Genomic DNA, 5950 nt, shown 5'->3' with positions numbered 1-5950 from the left:
ATCGTTTTAAATTTGCTTTTGTTGTTTGAAGAGTAGTTTCATGATAAAGAGTAACAATGATGATCAATCATGTTATTCGAATTCAACATGTAATAAAAGCACGATTAACATTATATATGTGCCCGATCCGTCCAACAGAGTGGCCCAATGTCTTCTCATTGCAAAAATGTCCCTATCAACTGATCAAGTGGTAATTGAATATTAGCCCTACTATCACCACTCAATTTTGTAGTTTTCAGCATTCGACATTATTGCCATAAAATATCAGCACTGCTGTCTACTACTATCAGCTGCACATAGATAGGATGATATTCGTATATTTGTAGTAATTATTTATATTCAATCTGAATTTTATGAATATTATCTAATTTTTAGATTAGATTTGATTTGTACTATGTGGTAGAATTGAATTGTGAATTTGGCACAGTGTTATCTGCAGATCTGTATATATCTATACGTCTCATATAAATAGCATAATTTAAGAAAATAAATTTCAATGTGATATGAATTTTTGTGTATTATTTTATATATTTTATAATATCTTTTTTTTAATTTTTTATATTATTTTTCAACTTAGAATAATTAAACTTAGATCTTATGTTTTTTTTTGTTATTCAAAAATTTTTTTATTGATAATATTTTAGAAATAAATTGGGTTAAACAAGTAAAAAAAAAAGAAATTTTTGGATTTTTTTGTAAAACAACCAAATAGAACCTTAAAACATTTTTTTTTTAATTATGCGGAGATACCCGATAGCCGATTCGATCCGGCATGCAAGTATGCAGATCGAATCGAATCGGATTTGACTTGAAAAAATGCGAATATTGTATCCGATTTGATGAGTACAGTGCAGATCGGATAGAATTATAAGTTATATTTGATCCGATCCGATTCACGTGTAGTCCTAACTATCAGCGACCAGGAACCATTTAGCCATTAAAATAATTCAATTTCATTTTATTAGGGAATAAGAAAAATCAATTAACAAAGAATAATCCAAAAATCTTAGAAGCAAATTTAATTTATAATTTAAGAATCATATGTTGAGATATTAAATATAACACGTGAAGTCTCGCATAAATTTAGACTGAATTATAAAAATTGGGTTAAAATTTTTTTTGGGTGAGAGATTAGAAATTCTGTAACATAACATATGGATCACTTCAGCAACTGTGTGTTGTTCAAGAACCCTAACTTTTTTTTTTTTGGGTAAAAGAACCCTAACTTTTAATAGATATAGAGTTTAACCCCATGTTTTTTTCTTTTTGGCACTGAGAGGATCTAACATGCCCAAAGCTAGGGGGTGTACATGGGCCTAACCACATTGGATTTGGCTTAATTCAGACTCGACTCGAAATATAGATCGAACTTAATTTTTAGACTATAACCCGATCTTAAACCTGATGAAACCTACGCACCTTCGCGCCGGGTGAAAACCGGGTAAAATCTGAGTGAAAATCAGGTCTTTAGCATGTAAAAATTACCTAATCTCCAACTATTATTCCACAATTCACATAGTTAAATTCACTTAAAAAAAATATAACAAGAACCAACTCTTCTCTAAAATTAAAACATAACCATAATCAATACTGATATTGTCTAATAACACCAAATATTTAAATCAACACAAATAACACAATATTATGCATTAGTCGAAAGTCTTATGCATTTTAAACATAAAACATTAACTTATAATCTTATAATGACTAATAATACAAAATATTAAGGTTTATAATATTTAAAATCCACATAAGAATAGCCATCATCCATTACTAATAACACAAAATATTAATTGTGTATGATAACCGGACCACCTGACTGAGTTCCGGTGTGCCGAACTATGGCCCGGACCCGACCCGAAATAATGACCGGATCTATTTTTTGAAACCCTTACCCGATCCTAGACCCGATGAAATCACATTAAATTAGTTCCTAAAATGTTCACAGTCGGGCCGAATTTTCAGACCGGACCGGGACATGTACACCCCTGCCCAAAGCTATAAAGTAGTAGCCAAAATTTGGAGTGAGAGAAAAACATATAACAGCAACAATTGGAAATGCATTTTTTGTCTTTTGGATAAACTTGCACTAGCCCATTATGTCTGTGAAAAGTAAAACCTGTAGCTGTTGGGCAATTTCGGATACTACTTTTCGTAACTTTTTTGTTTCAAAAAAGGTAATTCGGCTCGGAACCTCGATACCATTATTTACCTCCAGCTTAATAGGATGAGAGCCTCGTAGTATTCTGTGTCCAAAAGATTTTAGATTCCAAAAAGAGGGTGAGGAAAAATTAAGAATTTAAGACAGGATAGCCAGACTATCTGGCTAGATTGGGCGCCGACGACAGTCGAAACTTTTACTTCTAAAACGGTAAAACCACCCGCCGAAAGAAGCCATAGACACAATTTTTGTTTTTGAACAATAGCCACAGACATAGTTAGGGATGAGTTTTTTTCTTTCTTGGGCCTCACGGCCCCTTCTCACACAAAACAGGGAGCAAATTCTATTTTTCTTTATTTTTTATAGAAGTTTTGCTAACAACACTTATTTTTAAAATATATTTCGAAAACACTATAGAATAAAATATTTTCCTAAAATTTATTTCAAAAACACTACTTTCCTTCACTTTTTTATTTCAAAAAAGGTAATTCGGTTTGAGAACTTCGATACAATTATTTGTCATCATTTTGAGTCCAAAAGATTTTAGATTCCAAAAACCGGGAGGAGGGATTAAGAATTTAAGATAGGATAGCAGACTATCTGACTAGATTAGTAGATTAGGCGCCGACAATAGTCGAAACTTCCGCTTTTAGAATCACCCGTCAAAAGAAGCCATAGGCATAGTATTGTTTTTGGACAGTAGCCAATTAGCCATAGACATAGTTAGGGATACTTTTTCCTTTCTTGGGCGTCACGGCCCCTTCTCACACCAACAAAAAAAAGGAGCAAATCCAGTAGTTGTTCTATTTTTCTTTTTTCCTTTTTTTTTATAGAAGTTTTGCTAACGACACTTGTTTTAAAAATACATTTCTCTAACCAAAAAAAAAAATTCGTAAGCACTATAACATAAAATATTTTTCTAAAGGTGAAAACTCAAGTGAAGTCGACTTCACGTGAAGTTGATACCTGATAATCGTCAGATAAAAATTTAGTTAAATCAATCAAATTATCTAATAACTCTCAAATATCAACTTCATGTAAAGTTGACTTTAGCTGAGTTTCACCTTTTCTAAAACTTATTTTGAAAACACTACTTTCCTTCACTTTTTTATTTCAAAAAAAGGTAATTCAATTCGAGAACCTCGATACAATCGAAAGAAACCATAGGCATAGGCTTTTTTTTTGGACAGTAACCATAGACATAATTAGGGATTTTTTTTTTGTGATTTAATTTTCTTTCTTGGACTTCACGGCCCATTGCCACACCAAAAAAAAGGGAGCAAATCAGTCTTCAATAGTTGTTCTATTTTTCTTTATTTTTTATAGAAGTTTTGCTAACACTTATTTAAAAATATATTTCAAAAACACTATAAAATAAATTATTTTTCTAAAACTACTAAATATATAAAAAATTTAAATTTTTTATTATAAAATATTTTTTTAGAAAAAAATAAAAAATTATAAAAGTGTTTTTAATAATCAAAACTAAACACACTCATGATTTCACTAATTAAATTTTGGAAGTTATTGTATTTAAATTCATGGTATGGAGAACAAAGTTATTATAATACTAGAAATATAGTAAGATAGATCATAAAGATCCAAAATATATACATATAGTGACATTATTGTGAGATATATAATAACATATACGTAAATTTTAAATAGATAAATTATTGTTTCTTCACAAATAATAAATACAAAGATAGTAACTCAGATGACCCACAATGTTTAAACATTAGAAATCAAAATAAGTTTTAGTTTAGAGAAGAAGATAAAACAAATGGCCTTTAACATATATCATAGATTATGAGATGTTTAAGAAGGATTTTAGAGGCAGAAAGAACAAGAAGGGTTTTGTATCATGTTGGGGTAGGAAAGTAAAATGTTGGGTGGTTGGGCATAAAGATAGCTTACATGAATTGGTATAGGGAGGAAGAATTTGTCAGAGAGAGGATACATACAATGCATGCATGCATATAATATAGCATACTGCCTCTCTTTTGCACTTTAGTCGTCTTTATTCTCTAAATAAATAATATTAAAAAATCTCATCTCATCTCATCTCATCATTTCATAGGGTGTGTTGGGACCTTAGTGGAATATCTCACATGGACGGATTTCATTGGACGTGTCTTGTCCATATCTGTATATCATCTTTCTTTCCTTTTCTTTTTATTTTTATTTTTATTTTTTCCTCATTTAATTAATTTAATGAAAAGAAGGAAGGATAATGAAATAATTAAATTTGGGTATTTACTATATGTGGCATGACCCTTCAAAAACCAGCACCTTAATCATTCGACCTTGTCGCGGGAGGCAACCTACTTCCAAACCCTACCCATTTATTTTCTAATGAAGCCGTAACTATTGTTGGATTGCCACAAGATAGAAACAAGAATTAATTAGGAAAACACTTATATAGCCAAAGATATGACCTTTTTTATCCAGTTATTATTAGTCTATTAGATGATGTAAAATTATTTATAGATTTATGTTTAATACTCTAAAATTTTAAGAGAGTTATTTTATGATATACTATTACAATTTTAATAACCAAAAGATATAGAATTTGATATTTAATTTTCTTAAACTTTTAGAATTGATATTTCACCACACAGAATCTTAGTGTACTTATTCCTCATGCGGAAATGACAATATATACGGTGATTTTATCAGTGTTGATATATACATGTATATATAGTATTAAAAAGTTTAATTGAAAGCACTATATAACTAAAAAAAAAAGAAAAAATATTTTACAAAGATTATTATAAAACAAAATTTATTATTTTTTACCATCAGTTAATTATTAATATTTAAAATTGTCAATTAAAATTATATTATTAAATTATTAAATTTAAAAAAATTAGATTAATGATTAAAGTAATAGTCAAAAATAATAAATTAAACCAAATAAAAATAGAAAATTATCCTTTAGTTACAAATTATCTTTTAGTTCGGGATGAAGAGCCAGGTATGTAGGTACTAGGTAGCAACTAGCAAGCAGCAAGTTTGCTGAGAGTTTCTTCCCTTATGATGATGTGTATGAGTCTGAAATCATCATATGGTTGGAATTGAAATAAATCATAATGGTCCCCATGGCATGCAAGCTAGTTATCTAGGCTTCCATTCCATTTAAAAGGAGTAGGTTCTCCCAAATCCCAATAATATATATATAGTTTAAACTACTTGGTGTATTTATATGAAATACATGGAATCAAACAAACCGAAGGTCTGTTTGGTGTGGATTGTAGTCAGACAGCTCGAATGCGCACAATACACAAATGTGTTAGGTTCAACACTTGCAACTCCTATTATATTCCAACTATCTATATATCTATGTTTCTGTGTGTTCTCCAGACCCTAATTAATTAACAACCGACCACATTCCATATCCGTTATTCAGTTCAGCTTCAATCCCCGCTACAAAGTTGGGTTTGGACAAAAATTAATATGGGAAAGTATGGGGAGCTAATGGAATATTTATATAATGTGTACAATGGAAGTTTAGAGAGTATTAGAGATATAATCATTAGTGTTATCTTTTTCCATCAGCTGAAACTTTTGGGATGAGTGGTATCATGCATGGTATTAGAGTGCTAGATACGAAAGGTTAAGAGTTCGAGTCTTGGTGAACCCCAAAATCAGTAGTACTGTTATTCTAGATAATATGGGAGATGTTCATTTTGTAACTCAATAACCCATTATACACATTGTACAAATAGTCCATTATCTCACTAGCGGGATCCAATTAATATATATAAGCCTCAAAACGTTCATTCCCAT

The sequence above is a fragment of the Arachis ipaensis genome, chromosome B05, assembly GCF_000816755.2.
Source record: "Arachis ipaensis cultivar K30076 chromosome B05, Araip1.1, whole genome shotgun sequence".
Classification (NCBI taxonomy): domain Eukaryota; kingdom Viridiplantae; phylum Streptophyta; class Magnoliopsida; order Fabales; family Fabaceae; genus Arachis; species Arachis ipaensis.
Note: the sequence above shows the minus strand (reverse complement) of the source record.